Source organism: Myotis brandtii, unplaced genomic scaffold (genome assembly GCF_000412655.1).
Source record: "Myotis brandtii unplaced genomic scaffold, ASM41265v1 scaffold1145, whole genome shotgun sequence".
NCBI lineage: Eukaryota > Metazoa > Chordata > Mammalia > Chiroptera > Vespertilionidae > Myotis > Myotis brandtii.
The window spans coordinates 299330-310314 of NW_005353947.1; positions in this window are offsets into that span (position 1 = coordinate 299330).

Below are 10985 nucleotides of genomic sequence, written 5' to 3' on the forward strand. Positions count from 1 at the left end.
CTGATTAGCCAATGGGAAGGGTAGCGGTCGTACGCTAATTACCATGTTTCTCTTTTATTAGTGTAGATCCTTTTAGAGATAGTCTACTGTTTAGAAGGACTATTTTGTCTGTTTAGTGAAAATTTTATCTTTTTGTTTTTATTTCTAGAAAATAAATTTATATCCAAACAAAATGTATATTTAGGATGATGTAATATGATATATAAGGTATGAGGCAAAGTTTGACAAGTGTCTTGTTCATGTTCTGAACATTCAGAAAGAAATAACACTGGGTCTAGTGAAGCTAATAGAAAATGTAAAAGATTTAAAACTGGTGAAGATTGTGAATTTTGTACCACTTTGGAATAAATTACCTCATAAGACTTTAAAACACATATAATACCAATTAAAACTTTTCCTTTAGAATTCTTCTTTAATTATTTAGATGCAAATTGGTACTATTTAAAGTTGAGTTTTTGTTTTTTATTAATGTGACAAAGATCTTAAAAATAAAAAGGAATGACCATTTAAAGAGAAAGGTGCTTATTTTTCTTGAACAGATTATACAGCTTTCAATCATGGTTATGCATTTACTGTACTTAGATTCAGGGTGAGGGGTCAAATTCAGTTGAGCTTAGGTCATATTCTCACAAGTTCACTTTGCTCAATCAGTATTCACTAGGTACTTATTATGTTCAAGGCATGGGACTAAGGCTAGAGGAGCATAAATGTGAACAAATTAAACACTGCCCCTGCCACCAAGGAGTTCACAGTCGAGTGCAGATAAGGATTAAATTTTTAGAAACCTATAACATAAGATGGGGAATAAGTGCCAAAAAATTACAGAAAACATAGAGTTGCAAATAGATATAAACCAAATTGTTTTTTTCCACAACTGGTATGTTCTTTTGCCAAGTGAGGTTCATAGGTATCCTCCCCCACAACCTTACTGCAGAGTGGTATGTTACAATACAAGCAAAATTTAGTGTGTATTTTACTACATATACATTTTTTAGCAGTAAATTCTCCAGTCATTCAGCCTATCTGTAAGCTATGCTATTTCTTTGGACACTCCACAAGCATCTTACAGGAGAGGTTCATTCACATCAGATGTTTTAAACCAGATGTGGCAAAATCTAGTGTAGAAATCAACTATGCTTTTGATAGTATCAGGCAGTAGAATCCCATGAAAATGGGATGGAGTTCTTAGTGAAGGGAGCCACTTCAAAAAAATGTAAACTATTGGTCCTACTTTTTTCTTGTACCCTATTTATGCAAGGCAGCCAGGCCTGTAAAATATTTCCAGGCAATTCATGTAGTTGGGATGTTATTTATTCCCAGTTTTAAACTCATGTCTAAAATTTGTTGTGCTGATTAGTACACCCTCTATTACAGATCTGATATGAAACATGTTGAAGGATTGTAGAGGGGAACTGGAGTGTGAGCTTCTGATCTTAGTGTTTTCAATATAAAAACCCAGCCCTGGATTGGTTTAAAGCTTCAATTGTTAACTCATTTAACTAATTAGATTTAAACTAACAAATTAGCTAATGGAGGAGATACCTAATTGATTAAATAATTATACACACAAGCATATGTCTACTTATCTATAAATATATCACACTCTTTAAATACTATTCTAAGTATTTAAAATAATTACAAACAATATAATGAATAGTTTCTAAATAAGTAGTCTTATTCAAAAGTATCTTACTAATACTCATGTTTCATGAGCTTTTTCAAACTGATAATCTTTTAATTTTTTTTTTTACTGATTTCAGAGAGGAAGGGAGAGGGAGAGAGAGACAAATATCAATGATGAGAGAGTCATTGATTAGCTGCCTCCTGCATGACCCACGCTGGGGACTGAGCCCACAACATGGGCATGTGCCCTGACCAGGGATCGAACTGTGACCTACTGGTTCATAGGTCGCTGCTCAACCACTGAACAACACCGGCTGGGCTAAAACTAATAACTTTTGATTCCTTGTAGCTATACTAAGGATGCTATTAACGTAAAAACATTCAAACCTGTAAAGAATTTTTGTGAGTTTATTTGAGCCAAACTGTCGACAATTGCTAGGGAGCAGAATCTCAATGTATTTGGGATAATGCTCCAGAGAATGGTAGTTTTTCACCTTGTTTTATGCATTACAATCAAAGGAGGAGATGTAAGTGGGTTACATAAAATCCACTGGTGATAGGTTAGGGAGGTGGGAGAAAGTAAAGCGGGGGAAACCTCTGGGATTGGATAAAAAGTAAAATGATAGACGCACACTTCTTTTACTTAGGTGAGTGCAGGATAGTTAACAGTCAATAATTAACTCAATAACAGTGAGTGGATTTGTGGTCTCTGCAGAATGGTGCCTGTGCTTTGAGGGGTCCAGAAAAAGGAAAATTACTTTGACATTCCAATGATATGTTATTGTAAATGCAAAAAGACCATAGGCTCAGTTAAGGTAAAGATTCAGCTTTGACAGGTAAGATACTGGCCTAGGATGTGATTACCCACAATAACTGCTTTTAGTTAGAGTTTTAACTCCAGACTATCCTTTGTGGTTACTTTATGTCTTTGCGTTTGCAAAACCGCCATACAGGACTTCTCTGAGCTAGTCAGGTTAGCATGTGGCCTTTTTTCCGTCCACAATGCTGTCATTTTATTAAACACACTAGAGGCCTGATGCACAAAAATGCATAGACTCGGGGGGGTTCCCTCAGCCTGGCCTGTGCTCTCTTCAGTCCAGGAGCCCTCGGGGGTTGTCCGACTGATGGTTTAGGCCTGCTCCCTGTAGTTGGACATCCTTAGCACTGCTGTGGAGGTGGGGAGAGGCTCCCACCACCGCTGCTGCACTCACCAGCCACAGCCCAGCTTGTAGCTGAGCAGCACTACCCCTGTGGTAGCGCACTGACCACCAGGGAGTAGCTCCAGCCCCATCCCCCATTGCCCACCACTGCCGCTGGTGGCCTTCCTCTATGGGAAGCAACCAGGGGGCCAATCGGGTGATGCTACAGCCGGTGAGCGGCCAGCCCCACCCCCTTATCACCATCCCCTCCCTCTGCCTGCTAGCACCTGCCTTGACTGGCCTGGTGCCGCCCACTCGCCAGCCCCGCCCGCCGCTGACCGGTCATTCTACTGTTTGGTCAATTTGCATATTAGGCTTTTATTATATAGGATTTGGAGTGACATTTCTAGCAGTTTTCAAAGCTAGGTTTCAAATGATGAAATTCATCACTGTCTTTATAACAAGTTGACCCTAAAATCATATAGTCACCCCCTTTTTACCATATTTGGCTCAAATATCTATTTTACTTCTAGGAAGCCAAATATACGATTTAAGGATAGAGATTTATCACTATGAACTTCTGATTCAACATGGTGGGTTGAGCACATGTTTTTAAATCTATACTACCTTACAGAAGCTATGAAAATTCTACTCAATAAATATTTATAATTCTTATATGAGCCAGTGATTGATTTAGGAAGTGAACAAAACAAAATTGAACAAACAAGCAAAATTACTTACCATCATAATGTTTCCTTTCTCATGTTTTTTCAAAAAGTAAATACCCAAGCAGTCCTTCTCCCCTGAACTCCTGACTCATACATATCTAAGTGCCTGTTTGACTTCTCCAATTGATTGTATAGGCAAATATAGATTAGCATTTCCAAAGCAAGATCTAATCTTTCCCTCCGCACTCACTCAATGTGTTCCATTTGAAATATCTCCCTATTTCAATAAAAAACAATTCTATCCACTCAGTTGCTCAGGAAAAAAATCTTTGCGTCATCATTGTCATATCTTCGTAAATCCTGCATTCAATCCATCAGCAAACACTACATTCTGTCTTCAAAATATACCTAGAGCCCACCATTTTTCACACCTTCTGGTGCTACCCTGTTGGTACAAATCACCATCATTTCACATTTGATTTATTATATGGTCTCTTGCTTCTTCCTCCTTATCAACTATTTTCAGCACAGAAGCCAGAGAGATCCTGGTAGGACAGCAAGATGGCAGAATAGGAAGCCCCAGACCCTCTGTGGAGACACTAATTTAACAACAATGTGCGAACCAATTTCCTTTGTGAGAAATCCAGAAACCATTTAAGTGGTTCTTACACCCAAGGCAAGTGAAAAACCAGCACCATCAAAGCCAGTAGGAAAACTGACACTCCCTCTCAATAGTCCCTAGCCTGGCACAGTGCTGCGTAATTGGGAGGAAACTCCCGACTCCTGATTCTCCTTGGGGAGGAAAGGCAAGTTGGGATCATAGTCCAACTTTCTGACTTTTCAGGGGACTGCCTGATGGACTGGCTTCTGTCTTGCCTGTTTCAGAGCGCTGATGTGATATGGCATACTCTAGATGCCTGGAGGCCCCTGGGCAGTGTACTACTGCTCCAAAGGACCTATGATATGACTGATAGAGGCTGATATAGCTAGGCAGCCTCTCTTTCAAGGGGAAAGAGAAGAGTAGAATTTGCATCCAACATGCCAGCTTTTCTGGGGGCTTTTGGTTTCTGACTCACCTGTCTTGAAGTGCTGGTGGGACCTGGCATACTCTAGACGCCTAGGCACCTCTGAGAACAATATAGAGCTGAGTGGTCTGTTGTTGTTCCATGGGACCTGTGGTATAGCAGACAGAAGCCAAGAGATACGTTTAACCAAGTACCTTAGATCCAAAACAATGATCTTTCAAAAATGAAGGGGGAAATAATATTTCCAAATAAATAAAAACTGAGAGAATTTCTTGCTAGCAGATCTCCTTACAAAAAATACAAAAGTTTTTCAGGCTGAAAGCAAGTGACACCAGACAAAAATTTAAATCCACACAAAATATCAAAGAGCACTTTTGAAGGTAATTGTATAATTATAAAAAGCAATATAAATGCATATTTGCTTTCTTTCTGTTAAATGATTTTTAAAATTATATAAATAATATGTATGTGACTGTATTGTTGGACCTATAACATATATAAAATATTTGACAACAATAGCACAAAGGAGGTAGTAAATGCAAAGTTGTATTTGAGTAAGAAATTGAGACCAGATGAGAACTCAGATCCACAGGAATAAATGAAGAGAACAAGAAATGGTAAATAAGATTAATATAATGCACTCTATAAATATATTCTTTCTCTTTTCTTTTCTCAGTTTATGCTACATGAAATTTTATAAAGTAATAATTAAAATAATGCATTCTTAGGATTGTATACATGTAGAGCTATTAATAGCTAGCATTAATAGTACAAAAAGGGGAGAAGAGAATAGAGCTATATAATTATATAGAGAATGGAGCTATAGAGTTATAAATTTTTTACGAGAATTAAGTCACCATAAATTTAAGTAGATTCTGAAGTGTTAAAATGTTTATAGTAAGCCCTACGGCTAAGAAAACAGTAAACATATTGTGAAAAAAATCATTTAAGGAATTAAAATATTACACTAGAAAACATTCACTTAATACAAAAAGACCCTTAATATATTCAGAGATAAGAGAAGACATACCCTCCATAAAAAGGAGATATTCAGAGACTAATAAATAGTTTTTAGAAATTTCTGGAATAAATTTAGGAATTTCAGAAAGAAAGAAAAAAAAAGGAATTTCTAAACTAAATAAATTCATAGAACTGAAGAGTATGTTTTTCCAGATTGAAAGGGCGGAGCACAATGAATAATGAAAAGAAGCTTATAAGTGAATTATAGATGTACTTCTTTCCTATAACTGAAGTCAGGACTTGGAAGAAGTGAAGAAAGAATGACATTTCAGCTATCAGTGAACCCCTGGGCCAGGTGTCTCTGTGCATAGCAAAAATCAATGACAATATTTTGGGGGAGGAATAATTTATATATATAAAATTGCCATTCATGTCAACAATAATACTGATAGCTGTAGCTATTTTTATTTAAATTTGGAGCTCAGTTACGTTAGAATCTTTTTTTAAAATATATTTTTGATTTTAGAGAGAGGGAGAGGGATATAGAGATAGAAACATCGATTGGCTGCCTCCTGCCTGTAATCCGGGGATGTGCCCTGACAGGGAATTGAACCGTGACCTTCCCGTTCATAAGTCTGTGCACAATCACTGAGCCACCTACGTTAGAATCTTATCAAACCTCATAAAGGAACAAAGAACAAAACCTGGTTAGCAGAAGTTTTCCTATGACCCTTGTTAATCTATTCTTTCCCTACTTCCCTAGTTAGATTTTGGAGTTATTGATATTCCCTTTCTTAAATTCTCCAGTATTTCCAAACTATATTTAAATGGTGCCCAGCCTCTCAATTGAATGAAATTGTATTGGATATAAATCTCTTAACTTGGTATTCTCTCATTTTAACATGGTGTGTACACCTGTGACTTTTTGGCAATGCATCTGATTTTAGCTGGAAAGAAACATCTGCACATCAGTCAGTGTGGCCACACATGTTTTATTATTTACATTATGTTCTTGCAATCTTTAATTTTTAAGCCCCTCACAGTTGTTTTCCCTTCAGTTACCCTGTGCAGTCCCAGGGCACATATTTCAATACCAGGCCAATAAAAATATAAACTTGAACTAATAATGTAAAAGGAAAAAAACATACCAGGGGTATAACTCCTCTTAAGAAGTTTTAGGTACTGCCCTGTCTGGGTGGCTCAGTTGGTTGGAGTGTCCTCCCATGCACCAAAGGGTTGCAGGTTTGATTCCTAGTCAGGGCCCTTACCTAGGTTGTGGGTTCAATCCCTGGTCAGGGCATGTATGGAAGGCAACCGATGGATGTTTCCTCTCTCACATCAATATTTCTCTCTCTCTCTCCCTCTTCCTCTCTCTAAAGTCAATCAAAACAGCCCTGGCCCATTTTGCTGAGTGGTTAGAGTGTTAGCCTGTGCACAGAAGGGTTACGGGTTCTATTCTGGTCAAGGGCATGTGCCTCGGTTGTGGGTTCCCTCCCTGGCCTGGTCGAGGCACGTGCAGGAGGCAACCAATGTGTCTCTCTCTCACCAATCTCTCTCTCTCTCTCTCTCTCTCTCTCTCTCTCTCTCTCCTTCCTTCCCTCCCTCCCTTCCACTCTCTCTAAAAATCAATGGAAAAAATATCCTCAGGTGAGGATTAACAAAAAATATATAATAAAATAAAATCAACAAAATATGTCCTTGGGTGAGGATTTTAAAAAATGTTTTAGGTACATCAGGATATTTGTAGACTAGATATTTTTTCACAAATTCTTTTTCTAAGATTTAAGAGTAAGTGAGTTCCTTTGGCTAAAAGCCTGGTTCCCTGGAGAATATAAAATGGCACTCTTGAAGTTTGCAATTTCTTTAGCCTGAATATGAAGAATGATTGTAATGTTAGTGTTTTACATAGTATGCCTGAAATAATGTCCTATTTTTATTTGATTCATATTTAAAATATAGCCATAATTTGACCACTTATCATAACCTTACTGCTACTACCCTACCATCCTGATCTGAGTCACTATCACTTCTCACCTGGATAACCTCTACAGCCACCCTGTTTCCATCCTTGTTCTTCTGTTTGTTCTGAGAAGAACAGTCACATTAATCCTAAAAACCTTATTTTTCTGTGCTCAGAAAGCTTTGATGGATTCTCATCTCATTCTGAGTAAAAGTCAACATTTATTTGGGGGCCTATGTGCTCCCAAGAAATGTCCTCCACTCTTTTACATCTCTGGTCTCATCCCCTACTGCTTTTCATCTACCTTACTCCAGTCATTCTGGCTCCTTTGAATACCCCATGCATGGAAATATGGGAATAGAATACATTCAAATACCATTTTACACTTCACAAAACACATAGAAACAACAGATATTATCACTGAGGAATCAGCTAGTACAACTTCCTCATTTGAAAGTAGATGAACTTGAGACCCAGAGATAGGGAAGTTGTTTGGCCCAAAGTCTAGATCTTTCACGTAGATTATCTCATTTGATGATCTAAATAACCTTATTAGGTATGCTGAACTGGTATCTTTATCCTTAATTTACAAACAAGGATTTTGAGGCTCAAAGAAAAAACATGATTTGTAGAAAGGTCATCAGTTTAAAGAATGAACCCTTTCTATTTTTGACTCTCCCTTTAAATGTTTCTTCATAACCTTGGCCAGGTCTCTTCCCCATTTTTGGTTTCAATTTCATCATTTGTACACTAGAGAAGTAAAAATGAATGGCGTTCTAATCTTCTTATGCTATAATTTTACAACTTTGTCACTGTAATGCAATCAGATCTTGATTTCAATTCTGTCTGGCCTCAAACCCACCACAGTTCATGCTACCCTTTTGCCTCTTTGTGCCTGGAGCAGATGGATCCTTATTTTACTGGGGAAATAGATCTAAGTTAGGCACTGCTGATACTTGTACCTGAAGGCTCCTAAGTTAAGCTTGATTCCAGAATTGGGATCCAACAAACCCTTTTTTGTTTTTAATGAAACCAAACAATCATCTTCAAACATACTGCCCTTGACCCGGGTGTGATGAGTAGCTGATACAAATCCCTCTTTGCAATGGAGTAGATAAGCTTCTGCAAAAACAACATTTTCACTTTCTAAGGAAGAGAGAGGCCATTATTTCAGCTCCTTATCTGAAGAGACTTGCCCTGACTTCAGTTTGTCTACATAAGAAATGTCTCAAACCTGTATAGAATTTTTATGAGTTTATTTGGGCCAAACTGACAACATATGCAGGACAGAAAGATCTCAACTGCTCCTGAGAATAACAGTTTGGCAACTGCTTTTATGCATTTGAAATAAGGAGGGGAGGGAAGATTATATGAAGGTGGGGAAAAGCAAAGCAGGGATTGGTTGACAGGATAGTAAAGGAGCTTCTGAGTTCTCTTGAGGGTGGTCACCTGTTAGAAGGAGAGATCTGAAAACGGGCATTTCAAAGAGGTATTAACCTAGATACACAGAAACAATGGACAGGGCTTGCTTAAGGCAAAGAGATAAGTAAACATAAAAGTTATATATCTAGGGTATGACTACTCACCATGACAATGCCCAGGTAAGAATTTATGATCAACTCACCCTGTGAGGTTACTTTTCACAGAAGCCCCTTTTTGTCCACAACTTGCAACTAAAAAATTAGGGTCAAAAGTAGAATGTTTGGACATAAGGAACCAAATTGTGCTTCTGACAGGATATAGTTGTATCCAGTTAGTTCTTTGGGCATTTCAACCCTGAGAAATGTACACTTTGTCCAATAAATCTCTAGTCTAGAAGAATCTTTAATTTGTCCCTAGTGCTCCATCCTCATCTCATTCTGCTGATATGTACAAGGTAAGCGGTCTGCCTAGATACCATCCAATCTGGTTAGTCCTCAATTATTCTGCAGTGTTTTTTGTTTGTTTGTTTGTGGTTGTTTTTTTTACCATCTAGAAGCTCTTGGTGAGGAATATGTAATATGGTTGGCTTTTATTTGCAACATATGCCTTTCTCTCTCCCAAACTAGATTGTCACTCCTCAGAGGTACCCTCTTAATTCTCTCCATGGTATCTAGTCCTCACACATGCATTCATTTATTCATACACTTAGCATTTACTAAGCATTCATTGTAAACTAAGGCATTAAGCTAAAGGCTTATTTATCTTATTTAATCCATATAACAACCATTTAAGTAGTCAGTATCATATCCCCATTATATATTTGAAAAACTGAGACTGTGTATGGCAGGAAATATAATTTTACCTCTACCGTTCTAGGTTCTTGACTGAGACCCCTTTATAATAAAAGACAGATTAATAGGTTAAAAACACACAGATGTTTAATAACATGGATATCTCCTGTAAACATAAGGGAGACCCAGGAAAACTGAGTAACTCCCTCCCATATAGCCCAAGCTCCCACCTTAAATACCATCACTAGCTAATGGCAAAGACATTGAGCAGGGGAGAACCAGGTTTTCTGGCAAAGTGCAGCAAAGGAGGCAAGTTTGTTATGCAGTTTTAAGTCCATGCCTAAAGGAAGACACCCTTACAAATGAAATTTCCCCCATAAATGCAAATGTCTCTGAAAAAAGGATAACTAACTTTACTTGGTTGTTTTCAGAGCTTTTCTCATGTCTGCTTTAAAATAATAATAATAATAATAATAATAATAAATAATATCAGCCTTATTCTAAAGAGGCATATTTTGAATAGAATAGATTCTGTTACCTTTCACTTCTTTAATAATGCCCTTACATCTTCTTTTCCCCACATCCCCTTTACTTTTTTAGCTTTGGGTAATTCTTATCAGTGTTTTATGTCAATTAGCATTTGATTCAGCTGCCTAACACACACAAAAATCCAAATTACTACTGACTTAAGCAAGAGAGAAGTTTGTTTTTTCTCTCATCTAAAATAATGTCAAGACTAGGCCCACTTTCCTTTTCCACCAAAGATTGTGTTTCCCTGGCTCAGTGATGGCGAACCTATGACACGCGTGTCAGAGGTGACACGCGAACTCATTTTTTGGGTTGATTTTTCTTTGTTAAATGGCATTTAAATAAAAAATATAAGTCTTTGTTTTACTATGGTTGCAAATATCAAAAAATTTCTATATGTGACACGGCACCAGAGTTAAGTTAGGGTTTTTCAAAATGCTGAAAAGGTTCGCCATCACTGCCCTGGCTGGAGCTGAAATACTGAAGATGTCTCACCGAAGCAGAGCAGAGCAGACCAGTGTGGGCCAGAGCAGACTGACACAGAATGGAGCAGACCAGTGCAGGACAAAGCAGACCTGGGAGAAGCAGAACAGTGTTGTCTAGCCGGAGAGGGCCCTTGCTGTCTGGCTCTGTGGCCCCCTCACCCCAGGGCCACCTCATAGTCTTGCTGTTTTCACAGTTCTGCTGTATCACAATTAAGTTATTTTGCACTGAATATAGTTTCGTTCTTCACTGCACAACACATTGGGGATTCCTATTCTCAATGAATTGGCACCAGCAACCATTGGATGACAAAGCTTATGCTTTAAGCAAAAGAGAGCCCAGTAAGTGTCCAAGCAGATTTTCACTTTTAGTGCATAAGATTAAAA